Source organism: Peromyscus californicus, unplaced genomic scaffold, assembly GCF_007827085.1.
Source record: "Peromyscus californicus insignis strain IS unplaced genomic scaffold, ASM782708v3 Scaffold_23__1_contigs__length_62951481, whole genome shotgun sequence".
Taxonomy (NCBI): domain Eukaryota; kingdom Metazoa; phylum Chordata; class Mammalia; order Rodentia; family Cricetidae; genus Peromyscus; species Peromyscus californicus.
Genome location: NW_026294534.1, coordinates 52,934,274 through 52,953,084, shown reverse-complemented (window position 1 = coordinate 52,953,084; position 18,811 = coordinate 52,934,274). Strand labels below are relative to the sequence as shown.

General features: G+C 39.9%; 1 pseudogene; it reads left to right on the top strand.

Moving 5' to 3' along the window:
- Positions 1–15,405: 15,405 nt before the first annotated feature.
- On the top strand, positions 15,406–16,332 carry LOC128118844 (protein jagunal homolog 1-like; annotated as a pseudogene).
- The last annotated feature ends 2,479 nt before the right edge of the window (positions 16,333–18,811 follow it).

The following is an 18,811-nucleotide window of genomic DNA, read 5'->3' as shown; positions in this document are numbered from 1 at the left end:
ATTTAAGCTATAAGAACAGTTAGCAAGAAGCCTGCCACGGCCATACAGTTTGTAACCAATATAAGTCTCTGTGTTTACTTGGTCGGGTCTGAGAGGCTGTGGGACTGGCGGGTGAGAGAGATTTGTCCTGACTGTGGGCCAGGCAGGAAAACACTAGCTACACCCAGTTATACCACTCTTGAGCATATACCCAAGGAATGCTCAATCATACCACAAGGACACTTGCTCAACTATGTTCATATCAGCTTTATTTGTAATAGCCAGAACCTGGAAACAACATAGATGCCCTTCAAATGAAGAATGGATAAATAAAATGTGGTACATATACACAATGGAGTACTGCTCAGCAGAGAAAAACAATGACATCATGAGTTTTGTAGGCAAATGGATGGAACTAGAAAAAAATCATCCTGAGTGAGGTAACCCAGACTCAGAAAGACAAACAAGGTATGTATTCACTCGTAAGTGGATACTAGATGTAAAGCAAAGGATAACCAGACTGCAATTCACAATTCCAAGGAGGTTGCCTAGTAAAGAGAACCAAAGAAAGACACAGGGATCACCCAACAGCAGAGAAATGGATGAGATCTACATGAGCAAACTGGGGGTGAGGGGGGTAATAGAGTGCAAGGGTTGGGGGAAAGAGAGCTTAGGGGAGTCAGAGGTCCCCACTGGATCAGGAACAGGGTGGGAGAACAAGGAAAGAGATACTATGATAAATGAAGACCCCATGGGAATAGGAAGAAGCAGAGAGCTAGAGAGGTCCCCAGAAATCCACAAAGATACCTCCACTGTAGACTACTGGCAATGGTCAAGAGAGTACCTGAGCTGACCTACTCTGGTGATTGGATGACCGAACACCCTAACTGTCATGATAGAACTCTCATCCAGTGACTGATGGAAGCAGATAGAGATATCCACGGACAAGCCCCAGGAGGAGCTCCAGGAGTCCAATCGGCAAGAGAGAGGAGGGATTATATGAGCAAGAGATATTGAGACCATGATTGGAAAAAACACAGGGAGAAGTAGTCAAACTAGTGGAAACACATGAACTATGAACCAATAGCTGAGGAGCCCCTATGGAATTGGATCAGGCCCTCTGGATAAGTGAGACAGTTGATTAGCTTGAACTATTTAGGAGGCCCCCAGGCAGTGGGACCGGGACCTGTCCTTAGTGCCTGAGCTGGCTTTTTGAAACCTAGGGCCTATGCTGAGACACTTTGCTCAGTCTTGCTGTAGGGAGGAGGGGACTGGACCTGCCTCAACTGAATCTACTAGGCCAAGCTGAATTCCCAGGAGAGACCCTGCCTTGAAGGAGGTGGGAATGGGTGGTGGATTAAGGGGGGAGGCTGGGAGATGGGAGGAGGGAGTACAGGGGAATCCGTGGCTGATATGTAAAATTAAATTAATTATAAAATAAAATAATAATTGCAAAAAAGTAAAAGTGAAATAGTCTTTTTTTGGTCTCCTTTAATGAATCAAATAAATCCAATATTCCTACTCACTGCATTTTAAGAAAACCTGTATAACATTAGGAAAATAAATATTGTTTCTATAAATTGTCTCTCTACATAGATTATCGATTATAACAAATTCAATTTTCACTATCTTTAACTATTGTCACACTAACCCCAGCAGTCATCAATATTCTCTCTTATGATTAAAAATAGCCCTCTTGCAGGGGGCAGGGGCTCACTCTTATGTGTTCAACTGTGCCCCAACCCAGTCTACTAACCAAAGTTTTCATAATAGTAAGCAATTATTTTGAGAGCCCCTTCTGACAATTTCCCATCACTAATACACATGTACAGAACATAGTCTACATAGTCTATAAGACTGCATGTACGTTTCACATTCATGTATGCCAATGTTTGTGGCTAATATATTCTATGAAGACACCATGAGTTCCAGATAGCTTCACAGTGTTAGCTTCTTGCAGTCTTTCCTTTATTCTCTACTGCATGATTCCAGGAACCTGTTTACATATGTTTCCTTCTGTGTCATAGTCTTCTTTCCACATGCCAGCTTTGCACGGAGAAGTCACATACTGTTTTTTACTTAATCAAGTATTACTTATTTTTGTAACTCAGAGTAAATAACTCTTAGGAAAGACATTTTCTAAACTGGCCATAGACCTTTTTCTTGAAGTTGCATTTCAAATTTCATATTTTCCTTCTCTTCTTTCATTCTTGTCTAATTGTATAATTGTAACTTAGTAGAAAAAACATCTGCTTAGTATTTATTTAGGTCTCAATAACCTAACATCAGGACAAATCCTCTTGCTTTCACCTTTATATTTTCACATTTAGCAGGTATTTGGGATATTATAGGCGTTAAATATTTTAGAAAAAGCAGAGGCAGTGAATAGATGGAATGAAATAACTTCACAAGCAGTAAAATGAACAAGGGGAAGGAGACAAAGAGCTTCCTGATGCTAACTGTGCACGCACGTGCTGATTGGTGAGATTTTACACATCAGTAGAGGCAGATAGACTATAACTTGCATTATACTATTGCAACTTTCCTGCATCAGAATATATGCAGAATTTGCAAACCATCATGGATTCTTCAATTTGCAGGATATCATAAGATTTTGTAACGAAATTTCAATTTGATTTGAGATATTTTTGATACTTAGAATAGGCAGCATTATGCATGATGAATATTGTCTCTTCTACATTACTATAAGTATGCCTTCTAAAGTATGAACCCCTCATAAAAAATTGACTGATGCTGAATGATACTCAAAAATGCTTCTTGCCTTTTTATGTAGTGTTTGGATCGACTTGACCTTTGTCTTATGGCATCATGTAGTAATCAACCTGTTGGGTCCATAGATTGTAAATTACAAACCCATCATAGAAGACTTTCATTAGTTTGACATTTTTCATCTGAAGAACATATAAAATGTATACATTGTTTATCTTATGGGCACAATACATTTCCACTTATACTGTAAAGTCAATAGGGAATATTAAGCACCCAATATTATATGATAAAGATGCTGACCACATTAAACCTCAGCCTTTCGATATTAGAGGTGAATACATGTTTAACCTGATGAAAGCATTACTGGTACAAACATGTTCTCTCTGTTTTGTTTTATAAAGCTCTCTGTGGTGACTGTGCCTCCCTGCTGATGGCTGTAATAATAGGATTATTAACTGAATATTTATATCTGTCAGAAACTGATACTGTAATTGGGGAACTGAGTCGCTAATTTTAGACCTCATAATACTGTATTTAAAGATATATTATTAAATAGAAACAGTCTTTTTAAACTTCAAAACAGATTGTTAACAAATGAGTTCGATATGTCAATGTGGGTGTTTTGCCATGAGATGAATCAACACTATCTGAAATAATCCCACCCTGATGAGTCCCTGCAAGAGATAAGGGATGAAGACACTCATTAGAATTTACATAAAGCCTAAAGTTAATATGCAGAAGGGCTTGTTTAAACAAACCACCAAATCCAGATCTTCACTAGACAGTCTAATACTTCCACAAATATTTACTGATGGTTGAACTTGTGTAATGCAATATAGCAGAGAGGGAAATGTACAAATGGAAAGGACATGTTCTCACTGTTTAAACCCCAAACACTTTTATAGAGAAAGCAAATAAAGACACAGGCCCTTCTGATCAGGCTGTTAACTTACATAACTAATCATATTAGGAAAATTCCAGGCACCATGAAGGAAAATAAAGAATATTCAATCCACACTGGACTCTTGAAATGAATGGGGATGCCTAGAGGAGTAGGAATCAAGAATTGGAAGGGGAGGAAGGGTCATTGCACCTCATGGAATGACTTTAAACATGAAGCTATGAAATGTATATTTTAAGAATACCCCCAATGTTCCCACTGAAGAATGACACTTGCAGAGATGGACTTGGGTGTGAGGATGAGGACATTGTCAGGGCTCTTCAATGTTCAATCCCATTGGAACCTCAATAGACTGATGCCCAGGCTGAAGGTTTTTTCTTTTGCCAAGTTTTGTGATTATCTGATCTAGCTTTTAAATGTTCAATGGAAGTTATTTCAGTGTACTTTGTTTTCCCCAAATCACTGTGTCCCTCCAAGTATGCACTATTTTTTTTTAAATACCAGGACATATATGAGAAAAAAGAATGAAGAAAAAAGTGGACCTATGGTGGTTTGAATGTAATCATAGTGAGTGGCATGATTAGGAGGTATGGCCTTGCTAAAGGAAGTGTGATCTTGTTGGAGGAGGCTGGATGACACATGCCTTTAATCCAGACCTTGAGGCTGGAGGGCAACCTTTAATCTGGGACACACCTTCTGTTGGAATTGTGTCGCTGTGGGGGCGGGCTTTGAGGTCTTTTTCTCAAGTTTCACTCATTGTGACAGTCAGTCGACTTCCTGTTGCCTGCAAGATGTAGGACACTTGGCTATTTGTCCAGCACTATGCCTGCCTGCTTGCCGCCATGCTCCCTGCCATGATGGACTAAACCTCTGAACTGTAATCGAGCCACCACAATTAAATGTTTCCTTTATAAGAGTTTATGTGGTCATAGTGTCTCTTCATAGCAATAGAAACCTAAGACAGAACCTTTTGACACTTTTCTGGATTTGGATTATTTTGTTTGTAAATACTGAAATCCACTGGAAGTAACATGTTCACAAGAAGGAGAGAAGATACCTTGTCATGTTTTGGGCCAAGCACTATTTTGTAATGTTTCATAGTTTGCTATGGTCTCTTTGCAAATGATCTCTTTGCCACCTGCACAGAATGAGGTATAGGGCACTAATTTACACAGCTATGTTACTATTATTACAGTGAGATAAATGTAGCAACAATGAAATTTTGAACCATGGGGTCTACTACATTTATAAGTTTAGAATTGTGAAGAGACTTTTGGAGTAAGTGAAAAAAAATTGAATTAGGACTTTTTAAAAAAGATCATAAAGTTGCATGAACAGGCTGTGAGAGATGGATCTGTGAGGAGCTGAGGGAGGAGTAAACATGAACTCCTGCAAGCACTTTCTAGGAACCCATAGGCCACGTCAGCCAGGGAAATGGTCCATAATTCCAGTCAGCACACCCTGGAAATCCACAGGCCACTCCTGTCAGGAAAGCAGGCCCAAACTGCATCAGGCATTCTTTGGAAACCCACAGGCCATTCTGAACAGGAAAGCAGGTAGATAAATGCTCATCTTCGCCTCTCTCTCCCTTCTGCCAAGTCCAGTCTACCAGTCTCATCCCCAGCTCTGTAGCAGATCACTTGGTCCAGCCTCTCCTTACTCTCTGTCACCACTGAATGCAGAAGACGAAGCAGATCCTAGTGGTACATCCTGCTTTCCTCCTTCCTGTAGAGCCCCGAATGACCTCATACCTTGCCTCCTAGCCAACCCTATTCCCAAGTGTCAGCTTCTTATACCCAGAAACACATATTAACTGGAAGCTGCAGTACTCATACCTATCAGGACCACAGATTTTCCTACCAGGCAACACACAGACACCACATAAATAAATAAATAAAATAAAAAAAGAGGGTTACAAAAACTAAGGAACAGAGCACCTACCCAACAAAGATAGGACCAGATATCAGCACCTAGAATTACAATATTTCCAAACCCAGACACCTAGATACCAACATAAAAACACAGTAACAGCCAGGAAAACGTGTCTCTGCTAGAGCCCAGCATCCCTACCACAGCAGACTCAGCATGCTGAAACATAGCTGAAGCACAAGCAAAAGATGGTAAAATAGCCTTTGCAGATATTATAGAGGTACTTAATAAGAAATGAATAAATCCTAAAAGAAAGCCGATGAAAACACAAACAGTGAAAGGGAACGGGAAAAACAATTCAAGACCTGAACCTGGAAATAGAATCAATAACTAAACTCGGACTGAGGGAGATCTGGAAATGAAAATGTTAGGAACTTTAACAGGAACCTAAAAGGCAAGCTTAAGCTAACCGAGGGGGAGAGAGAGAGAGAGAGAGAGAGAGAGAGAGAGAGAGAGAGAGAGAGAGAGAGAGAGAGAGAGAGAGAGAACAAAAAATAGTACTCAATAAAAGTTACTCACTGATACCTCTCAATACCAGTGATCTCAATTTACAAATAAAAAGACACAGACTAACTGAACAGATGTGAAAAAAGACCTGTTTTCGGCCGCATCCAAGAAACACCTTAACATCTGGGATACACATTCTCACAGGGTAAAAGGATGGAAAAATATCTTCCAACCAAATGAACCTAAGAAGCAAGCTGGTGTGGTAATTCTAATATCTGACAAAATAGACTTCAAACCAAAACTTTTTTTTTGAGACAGGGTTTCTCTGTGTAGTTTTGCGCCTTTCCTGGATCTTGCTCTGTAGACCAGGCTGGCCTCGAACTCACAAAAATCTGCCTACCTCTGCCTAACGAGTGCTGGGATAAAAGCGTGCACCACCATCACCTGGCTCAAACCAAAACTTATCCAAAGAGTTAAGAATGCACACTACATAATCATCAAAGGGAAAATTCATCAAAAGGACATTGCAATTCTTAACATCTAGTCACCCAAAACAAGGATACCCAAATATATATGTATCTATATCACTACTTAGCTTTCTGAGAGCTAAGATTAAAGGCACTCCTCTGTAATTCTGATTTTAGAAAGCAATTTTTAGAGATTCGTTTGAGCAATAAGTGATAAATTAATATATTTCTATTGAAAATTCTATTGTTTGCCTTTCATCAATTATAAAATCTTTTTACACAATGCATCACTTTTCTATTTTGTTGTGAAACATCAGATTATCATGAAATGCACAAAGTACATTTCTCTTTCTTTTTGCTCTTCTTTTCTTACTAATCACATTAGTATTTGATATTGTTACCAGGATCATTCTTCTGTTCAAATCTAAATAGATCCTGGTGTGTGATCATTGGGTCAAAATGCACATATGCTTATAGCACTAGACTGGACGTGTCTTAGAAACACAGTGGAATGAATGACATATTGTGTGCTGCTAGGTTTACAGTGAAAAATGGTCTATAACAAAAATGGTATGCCTAGTAGTTTTAGTTACTTCTGTGTAATAATTTAATCAAAAATAGATGAAATTTTCCTCAGGTCCACAACACATCCTTTTGCTCTGTACTTCTCTAGCAGTACACTTCATAGCACAGAACTTAGGATGATATGCTGTGTACAACAAGAGATTCCATAATTAAAAAAGAATGAATTTAATATTCTATTATGAAAGCAATTTTTTAAAGTTTGAAATCAACGTTCTACTTCTCATGTTGTTAGAATGCTGAGTCACCTGAGGCAAGGTGAACAGAACTTGCTCTGTCTGTGTTCAGGATAAGAAATACTGAACCACTGCCATGGATGTGAAAAGAATTTCACAAATAATTTTCCACATGCATAACAGGAATTACAACTCATAAAAGTTTACCAGGCAGGTGACAAGTGTGTCATCAGGGATCCTCTCAAATTTTCTCTATGAAAGTTCTTATCAATGTCTGTGAATATTTTTGTATCCAGAAGTAACTATAGAATTTTCTTCCTCTCAGAATCAAGCTATAATAAAATGATTGATTAAACTTTATTGCAATGCTGATGGATGTAGCACGATTCTTAACAGGTCTTATTAATAAAATCAAACCTGAGGCCAGTTATTGGGGTGAATGCTGGAAGATCAGAGAAGCAGAACAAACCACAGCTACTTCACCTTGCCAATTCCTCAGCTGATCCTGTTTCCTCAGACTGGAAACTTCTGAGTCCTCATCCAGAATGAATCTCAGCTGAACTGTTGTTCAAAAGACTAAAAGCTTAACCAGGCCTACTTCCTGGTTTTCATGCCTTATATACCTTTCTGCTTTCTGTCATTATTTCCTAGGATTAAAGGCTCTTGTTACCATGCCTGGCTGTTTCCTGTGTGGCCTTGAACTCACAGAAATCCAGATGGATCTCTGCTTCCCAAGTGATAGGATTAAAGGCATGTGTGCCACCATTTTCTGACCTCTATATCTAGTGGCTGTTCTGTTCTCTGACCCTAGATAAGTTTATTCGGGTGCACAATATTTTGGGGAACACAATACCACCACAGATGGAATTTTTTTTAATAATCTCTATGATAATTAAGTATATACATATATTTCTCTTTAAAGTATGTGAATGACTATCCATTACTACACTTTTACTTATGTTCAGAACCATATTGACAATAACATGTAATCACTTGTGGTAACAATCAATTACTAAAAAATTATCATTTCAAAATCCAGATCTGACATATCCTGACAGATGTGCCTGGAAGACAGCTGATTTTTTATTCAGAGAACTAAAGATATTATAGTAATCATCCACATAATACTTCTAAGCACTATGCAAACAGACTTTACTCATAGTCAAAACACCTTTTGAAATGGGAAAAGGGCCATGGCTTATTTAAAGCATTAACTAAGGATCAATGGTGAATCCAAGCATGTGAACAGATGCTCCTAATTCATGTAAATGCTTAGCCTCTCGACCACGTTGTCCTTTGGGAGGAATAATGACTGTGGCTGCTCATAGCCTGATCCAAATCCTCAGGCTTCACAGAGAAGACTTGTTCCTTCATAGCTTTATCAAGCCTTTTAGTCTATGTCACTACAGTAAACAGCAATAACAAAACATTTCTAAAACAACACTCATATGTGATGATGTTTTTTAAGTGGCTCAAGGGTGCTTTCCAGATACAGAGAAATTTTTTTCTCATAAATTTTATCATCACAGTTTTACTCATATATGATCCCAATTGACCAAAAACTGCCAGAAGATTGTCAATATATTTCAATTTGTCATTCTAATACCCAATAATTTTTCCCAGGGAAAGAAATATTTTATATGCTCTAATTTATTTTATCTTACAGCATATAGTTACATATGCAGTGGATCACATTTTAAAGTATAAACAATAAAGATATTTCTATAATAGAAATTATGCATTTTACAATAGATATAGAATTTGATAAAAGAATTTTGAGAATTTCATACCTGAGCATGCTCTAGATGCATCATTTCTACCTATCCTTCTGCTGCTAACTCCTCTTATGCCCCCTCTTAAATTCCTGATCTCTTCTTTTAATTGCTGTTAAAAATACATATTTGTATATAAAACTATAGATACAGATATCTCTTATTGTATGTTTCCAGTATGGTAGGTACATGTGGTCATAGTTAACCACTTAGTCTTCGGGCATCATTGTTAAGAAAACTGGTTCTCTGTTCCTCATTAAGCATTGACTGATTTATTGTAGTCTTCAAGTAGGGATGGCACGTGTGAACTTTTCCTCTATCCGTGTCTGTATGTTTACTAGTGTAGTCTTTGCAGGTCTTGGATTGCAAGCTTATTTTTGGGATTTCACAAGTCCAAAATCTTTGTCATGTCTAGAACACATAATCTCACAGAAAATGTCCTGATTCTGGGAGTCATGGAACATTTCCAGCATCTTATTTGTAATGTTCACTGAGACTTAAAGGTAGGAATTGTGCTATACATGCTTCATTTGGAACTGGGCACCCGTGGGCGTTTTAATCAGTTTTACATCTCTATAATAGCCTTTGTCTGCTGAAAACTTAATGTTCTTTGATGATGAGTAAGAGTTGCACTTACCTATGGCTATAAGGACAGGTACTTTAGAAGATAGTTGGAAAGTACAATAATTATCAAAATGGTGGTAGTAGTAGGTTTTCTGTGTTCTCTGACCACTCCAGTCAAATTGGCTAGAATTATAGTACCAATCATAACTTACCTGCTGTTGTGCAGGTAGTAGGTCCGAATAGACAGTTGTTGGTTAGTCTCCATAAATAAATGTTATATTACATCATTGGGGATACGTTACTAGTGTGATCATTGTTGTAGTACACCGATTTGCACACCTGGGTAGCACTGTTGATAACCATTCTCCCTTAGCAACTTGCCTAACACTTTTGTCTTGAGACTTAACCCTCAGATCGGAGGCTCCCAGGTCAATACCAGCTACATTTCTCCAAGACTTGTGACCCAAATGAATGGTATCTTCAGTTACTGGGTCTTACCTTCATGATCTGGCAGGCAACCAAGATAAATGGTCATAGCTTTTATTTTGTTAGGGATCCCTTATATACCTGTGATCAAAAACACAAATAGAGGTGTCCCTGTCTGGCACTAGGGTTTCTGTTTGATAGCCTATGACTTCTAGGGGAGCATTTTTCTACATGAGAGACAAACAAGAAAATACACAGGCATACATGTACACACACACACACACACATACACACATATATACACACATATATATACGCATATATACATACATACATACACACACACACACACACACACATATATCTTAATAGATGGAGTCATTATGATGTTAGGGAGAAACCTGGTGCTAGAGAAATTCCCAGGAATCTATAACAATGACCTCAATCTAGACTACTAGAAATAGCAGAAGGTGCTTGAACTGGCCTACCCCAGTAATCAGATTGGTGAATACTCTAACTGTCATCATAGAGCCTTCATCCAGTAACTGATGGAGCAGATGCAGAGATCCATAGCCAAGTATCAGGCGGAGCTCCGAGAGTTCAGTTGAAGAAAGGGAAGGGGGATTTTATGAGCAAAGCTGGGGGAGTCAAGATCATGATGGGCAAATCTACAGAGACAGATGAACCAAGCTCCTAGGAACTCAGGAACTTTAGACCGACAGCTGTGGAGCATGCATGGGACCAGACGAGGCTCTCTGCACACGGGAGACAGTTGTATAGCTTGGTCTGTTTGAGGGGCCCCTGGCAGTGGGATCAGGATCTATCCCGGGTGCATAAGCTGGCTTTCTGGAGCCCATTCCCTATGGTGGGACGCTAAGCTCGACCTTGATGCAGGGGGGAGGCGCTTGGTCCTCCTTCAACTGAATGTATTAGGCTTTACTGACTCCTCATGGGATAACTTACCCTTTTGGAGGAGGGGATGGGAGGTGGGTTGGTGGGGGAGGAGGCTGAGAGGAAGCGGGAGGAGGGATGGGAGTGGGATCTGTGGTTGGTATGCAAAATGAATAAAAAAAAATTTCTTAAATTAAAAAAAAGACTTCTTTTATTTTCCCATTTTCACTCTTCCTAGTACCTGTGTCCTACTCTTCCCCTTCCTAAAATCCCCTCTCTCAACCTCCACCAATGACAACTTTCTACTCCCGTCTTCAACCATCACTCTAAAATGTTGCCGTTGTTTTCCTACAGAGCAAAAGTATTTGTGGGTGATGGGATCTTTAACCAGAAATCATATCAACAGGAATTCTGAGATAAAGCAAAATATTTGCCTACTTATAACAAAATGTTATTGCTCTGAGTCAGGTCAACATATAAAAAGAGAAATATCTAACAAAAAATGGGGGAAAACACTCTTTAAAGCAAAAGATGGCATCTTGCATCTGGAAACATCCCAAGTTCCAGGATACCTTTCCAAGGTGGAAAATTTGAATTACTTCCTTCTACTGAGGTACAGAGAAATAGTAATGCCCAAAAAGCTGAAACATATATGTGTTTTAGAATTTCCAACTGAAGGAAAAAAAAAATACCAAACCTCTCTTGAGTTCATTGCTATCACTCATCCCAAGTTTTGTTTCCCACAGTCCATACTTCCTACTGAACCTTTGCTTTTCTCTGTGTTAATGCCTTCACGAAGTTCATGAGCATTATTGATAAAATGTGTATAACTGCACTGCTTTCTTGAAAATCCTTTGTGTGTACAGAACAGTACTATTCTCAAGTGTAGACAGACGTGTTTTAAAGGCACCTGGAGGTAACAACAGAGATGAGCATATTGCTTTGCAGTCAAGGAGAAAATCCACGGAGATGGAGTTTGTGAGAGTCAAAGCTAAAGCTACTGCTTATCGAAAGACTAGGCAGCATGTCACAAGGGTATACATTTCCCTCTAATGCTCCCCAGTCGACATGAACCCTTCATTTTCATTGGGTTATGCCCAATTCATCTTCCTTTTGGCTGATGCTCTTTTGTGTAGCATCCTTGTGGAGTCATATTCCTGTAAGTTCAGTGACAGTCACCACTGTGTGAACTGTCATTAGATTTGTTTAAATAAATTCCTAAAATCATAAGGAAAACATATTTTTGCCCAGACTCCATTTTCTATGAGTCTACCATTGTCAAATCTCTACACATGTCTTTAGATTCATCACCTTCACCATTCCATCTGTTTGCCACAAACCCAAATACTACAATTTCTACATCAAAGATTTGGTCCTTTTGCTTCGCTAACGATTTTTCAATGCTTTACTTACACGTTTGTAGTAACATGACAGCTTTGTGTAGACCCTTAGTACCTTGTAATCTAGACCCACCGTTTCTCCAGTGCTGTCTTTAATCCCACTACCTTACTTGCTATAACTTAAACTATTCTAATTGACTCACTGTGATCTTCCTTGATTTGGGCATTTATGAATCTTCATGCTGCTTCCTCTAACTTGCTTGACCTTCTGTTTGTACCAGATTAAACCTGAATAACCGTTTTATGTGCTTTTTGTGATTCTCTGTCATTGCAGTCGTCATATCACATCATAACGTTCATACCCTGTCTTCACTCCTTTGGTCACACACTACAATATTTACCAGCCGTCCCTTCCTCTGCATTAAAATGTTAACCATATGCTCAGCAACAACACAAGCACAGTCATTTTTGAAGCAATAAAAATAAATGTGTCTGTGTCCACCTAGTTGCCATGAAATCCAAACAAAGTAGTTGCAAAGAACTCAAATACTGATTTATTGCTAAATTGAGTAATTGTTTATGCTTTATCTACATCCTACAGCTAATGCAGGCTGTAAGATACTTTTTACTCTAAATCTTGATTGCCATTGCTTCTGTCAACGTTTATTTCTCCCTTTTATACATAATTCATTGTACTATTTGCCAGAGGAAAAGAGATGAAAATTATAGTTTCTTTTTTTTTCTTCAACTTCAGAGGCTCTAGAGGTAGAGTCACAGACAACAGCAAAGCCAGCAATCAGTGGAGAAAAAGGGAACTCATCAATTACAGTCTCTTAGTTTATGCAGTGGTAGTAAAGGACTGTGGGATTTCTGTGGCTTCTCTCCTATGTCCCCATTGCAGGCTGCTGCAGCCTTGCTCTCCAATACTTGTGCCTACATGCATGGGTGATCTAGACTGAAGAATCATAGAGCAAACAACTACTTTCTAAATTTTGGACACTTCTTTAGGTTATGCCGTTAGGCCTTTTACCTAAAATCACAGCTCTCCTTTGAGTTAAGAAGGCTGGGTATTCACAAGCAAGACAGATATCACAAGAAGGTCAACTCAGAGTATGCGGAATCCTATTTTGGCTCATAATGAGATTGGAGATGTAATTTTGCAGATGAAGAAAAGAGTTTGTTGCAGACACAATGGCATGCACAGAGACAAGCAGGATCACATTTTACCTGGCTGGTAGAGTGCATGGGATGAGGACACACATGGAGTTGAGCATAGTAGAGAGGACACCCTGAGGGTTATGAGGTTATTGGAAGTTATGAACTGATACATGCTGAGGGGACAGGCAGGGACGTATTTTGCTAAAAGTAGTTTATAAATATTCTTAGTAAATTTTGGTGGTAGTTTGGACTGGAAAAGTCTGAACAGTGATGTGTTACAGAAATCTTAGTGTTGTGGGATATTTTGCCTGTACTCTGACACTTCTGAGACTGAAAATAAAGTTTACTTTTAATCAGAAGGCTGAGTTAGCTACCAGCTGACCAAAATCATCTGTAGAGGTTTTGGAAGACTAAGAACACATAGGGAGACTCAGGAAGTAGTAGGGTAAGTCTTAGAAAGATTCTTGACACTTTTGGATCCAGGAAGAAGAGAGGAGGTCACTAGTCACTTCTCTGCCAACTCTCTGATCATTCCAGACCTTACCCAGGTATCTGACTCCCAAATTTTTATTGATAAAGAATAATTAGATAAATGCTTCATCTTGTGCTGTGGAATAATCTTTCAGTACACTGTGGATATGTATTACTCTCACTGGATAATGAAGAAGCTGATTGGCCTATAGCAAGGCAGGATAAAGTTAGGCAGGACAATCAAACTGATGATGCTGGGATGAAGAAGAGCAGAGTCAGGGAGACACCAGCCAGCTGCCAAGGAAGCAGGGCATGTAGAAAATGAGGTAACAAGCTATGAGTCATGTGGCAGAAGGTAAGTAAGAAATAAGAGTTAATTTAAGTGTAAGAGTCAGCTAGTAACAAGCCTGAGCTTTTGGCTGAGTATTTATAATTAAAATTAAGCCTCTGTGTCATTATATAGGAGCAGATGGTTGGGAAAAGAAAACTCCACCTACAATACTGGTTTTGAAAAAAAAAAGTGTTCAGCAGAAGAAAGCCTTGTTTTCTTATGATGTTGCTTTGCTGCCAATTGTCTTCCAAACAAACCCAAGTAACTCACCTTCCACCAACTTCAAGGTTCTTATTTAGTGAATGAGGAAAATTATTCAGTTGAGACAAATTAAGACTATATAAAGGGGTTATTATAACTATATTTTGTAGCAAATTATGATCATTGTTATTTTTTTGACATGTCATTATTAATTTTTGTGCAATTATTATCTCATGATAAAATTGAGGGGCTCTAGGTTTGAAGAATGATCAGGATAATGATGGGCAAAATAATTTTGCTATTCTTTCACCTGGATCTTAAATAGGAAGGTTAGAGAAATGTTGATATCACTGGTATATTTAATAATGTTCTCTATAAGATAACACAGAAGCTACTCTAGGGTATTATTCAGGGTTCTCTAAAGGAACAGAATTGATATAATGTGTGTGTGTGTGTGTGTGTGTGTGTGTGTGTGTGTGTGTGTGTGTAGAATAAACATCCCACAATTTGTCTCTCTGCATTGTAATGTGGTTCTTAAAAGCTCCTGGAATATCCATGTGAAAAAGGACCACTTCCTAGATAATCTAAAGCATCCACTGAGATGAGGGAGAATGCTTGAAGTGGTAAAGTTTAATATGAATGTCCAGTCACTGTGTGGCTGTCATTGAAGAGGCTCTTGGGACTCTGACCTTTCCTGGCTCTGCTTCCTGGTTATCACGAGCAGAGAAGCCTCTTCTTTCAGGTTTTCTCAATGCTGCACTGTCTTACTGGAGGTTCATCAGTAATGCCTTCAAGAGGACATCAACTTAAACTTCCGAACATGTGATCAAAATCAACTTTCCATTGCTCAGCATCACCTCAGTTACTTTGTGATATGATAATGCTGTACTAACATAAAAAATAATGTGTCCAGTTTAATAGCCACAATTCACCAGATCCTCAAGTCTCAACTTCCACATAAGATTTTCTAGTTTGGGGGAATTGGCTGGGTCGGTGAGCCAGAGGGTTGGCATGAGCAGCCTGGAGTTCGGTTCTGCATGATGGCATCTCAGGCAGGCCCGTGAGTGGTCGGCACTGATGGCAGTGTCTTTGAGCACCGGGAGCATGTTGCCATGCACTACCAGATGAGGTATGAGTGTGATGCTCAAGTATGAAATCAAGAAGCTGATCTACATCCATCTGGTCATATGGCTGCTGTTGGTTGACAAGATGAGTGTGGGACACCTGAAGCTCTTGTCACATGATCAGGTGGCCATGCCCTATCTTTGGGAATATCCATATTTGTTGAGCATTGTGCCGTCTCTCTTGGGCCTTCTCTCCTTCCCTGGAAACAACATTAGCTACCTGGTGCTCTCCATGGTCAGCATGGGGCTCTTCTCCATCGCTCCCCTCGTTTATGGCAGCATGGAGATGTTCCCTGAGGCACAGCAACTCAACCGCCATGGCAAGGCCTACCGCTTCCTGTTTGGTTTTTCTGCTGTCTCCGTCATGTATCTGGTGCTGGTCCTGGCAGTCCAAGTTCATGCCTGGCAACTGTACTACAGCAAGAAACTCTTAGACTCTTGGTTCACCAGCACACAGGAGAAGAAACGGAAATGAAGCCTGCCTGACGGACTTCTGAGGGGTGAAACCTGGGTCCATTGAGCAGCTGAAGGGAGCTGTTCAGAATCTCCATAGACTGCGGCATCTGTGATGGTGGTACCTAGTGCACACTAGGTACATTCTGGCTTAGAGTTCTCTGTTACCATCCGCTGAGATGACAGAGCTGTAGTATTTAGTTTATTCTTGACCAACTGCAACTGGTGACCAGTAGCTGTGGAATGCTTCAGCTGGGTGAAGTTGAGGCCTCCAGGGTTTGGTTTTTTCCAGACTGAGCCTTATCCTTGCCTTCTTTGGGTCATATTCCCTACTTTCTTCATTCATCACCTCTTCACCACCAATACTAAAAGAGATCTGGAATAAATCAGTACATGAAGAAGTTCTCCTTCAGTCTGTACATCATGGGGCAGGCAACATTTGGGCAGCTGCTTCCCCTACAGGCTTCTCTGTTTACTGCAATACATTTTAATTAAAAAAGAACCTCAATAAAGTTAAGACTATCCTCCTGGAGGGGGTGGTCTAGTTTGCTTTCTATTCTATTGCTGTGATAAATAACTGGCCAAAAGCAACTTGGGGAGGAAAGGGGTTTATTTTGCTTATACATCTTGATCACAGTACATCATTGAGGGAGACACAGCAGGGACATGGAGGCAGCAACTGGCCAAGAGTGTGGAGGAATGCTTCTTTCTGGCCTGTATTCCATGTCTTTCCATGTCTTGCTCAGCTTTCTTTCTTTCTTTTTTCTTTTTTGGTTTTTCAAGACAGGGTTTCTCTGTGTAGCTTTGCGCCTTTCCTGGAACTCACTTGGTAGCCCAGGCTGGCCTCGAACTCATAGAGATCCGCCTGGCTCTGCCTCCCGAGTGCTGGTATTAAAGGCGTGCGCCACCACCACCTGGCTCAGCTTTATTTCTTATTCAACTCAGGACTACCCTCATAGGGGTATCAATGCCCACAGCTGCCTGAGTTTTCCCAAATCATTCATTAATCAAGGAAATACCTTACAGACTTGACTACAGGCCAATGAGGTAGAAGCCTTTGCTCCCCGCGGTTCCTCTTTGCAAATGGTGCTAGCTTGTGTCAAGCTAGCAAAACCCCAGCTAGCACAGATGGAGAATTTTTCACATTCCAGAACATATTCTTTTCTAAGACCTTTTCAGGTTAGAGTGATCAGAAAACTAACCAAGACCATGGTTAAGCATTTCACTAAAACTGTGCCAAGCACTGGCATAGCCTATAACTTCATAATATAAAATGTAGTCACTTCCAACTTTTAACATTTAGTACAATTACGTCTTAATTTGTGTTGGTAAAATAAAATTAATAGTGTTACTATTTGAATAACATTGTACTCATGACAATATTATATGCTAAAATATATTTTTTCAAAAAGTGGTTTGTCTTACTTCAATTTGTTCAAAGGATAAGTGAATGCCCACGGAACAGGTGAACAGATTTTATCCTTGAGCTATGTAATAAATGAAGAGTATCGTAACTGTCAAGGGATGCCGAAGCATCCACGTGGGGCTGACAAATGATTTTCCAATGAAATAGCATTGAGACACATTGCGGTTTGTCAAAACATTGCAGATTAGTCCTTGTTAAGGTTTAGTGTGTTTCCTAGAGTAAACACAGCAGTTACCATCAAAGCTGTCAAATCACTACTGATGGAATGCACCATTAACACTCCTTCATTTCTAAAAAAACAAAAAGCTCACACATGTGTTTTAACACATTCTTTTCTGTGAGCTCATTTTTCTAATTTTCCAAACATAGGCCTTTTTTATCCTGCTCTTTATGAAGGCGTAGCTGGTATCCACATGCACCCAACTTACTTCCCTATAGTTGGTGTTACCGTGAGCTGTCTCCGTATGCTCTGCATCCCAGATCTTAGACAAGTCCCATTCTATCCCCTCTCTGTGCTTGTTCCTTTGGTAGTTTGACAAGTAGCTTGGTTTCATCACATAAATCTCATTCCCTAATGAGATTTCATCACCAGCAACATAATATGGTGGTTTATGGGTAGATTAAAGATGAGTAAGCTGAGAGGCCGGCCCCCAGCTCCCATCTTGCTCCGGACTTCCCTTTTGGAAAACTGGTGAGTGCCCTTCCTTGCCCCGGACCCCATCCCTGGGCACCAGCCACTCCAGGGAAGACCTGCCCAACTTGGCCCCAGGTTCTAGCCACCCGGCAAGTTCCCTGCTAGCCCCACTGGGAAGGATCCCCTTCTCCAAGACCCCTGGCAGGCCCTGCAGTCTCCACGCCCTGCCCCCACTCCCATCCGCCTGAGCCCCAAGCCTCTTCCTGAGACTTAGAGGCCGGCCGCCAGCTCCCATCTTGCTCCGGACTTCCCTTTTGGAATACTGGTCTGGCTGAACCAAGTGTGCGGATAAGGCCAGTAACGAAGCACAAGGAGATGGGCAGACGTCAAGGCAGAAACATATACAACAAAATGAATAGCAATACAGCATCACCAGGCCCTAGCCCTCCTCCAACACCTAGACCTGAACATCAGAAATTGGAAGAAGCAGAAGAAAACAGCCTTATGAATGACATCATGAAGAAGCTAGAGGCTTGTGTAGAGGAAAAGACAAAAAAATGTGAAGAACGCTGTAAACAACTAGAGGAAAGGGCAAACAAATTAGAAGAAATCAATAAAGTCCTGGAAGAAAACAATAAAATACTGAGAGAAAATCAAGAAAAATCAATGAAACAAATGAAGGAAACAGTCCAAGACCTGAAAAGGGAAATAGAAAAAATGAAGAAGACACAAACAGAGGGAATGCTGGAAATAGAAAATCTGAGAAAACGATTGGGAACTTCAGATGCAAGTATAATCAACAGAATGCA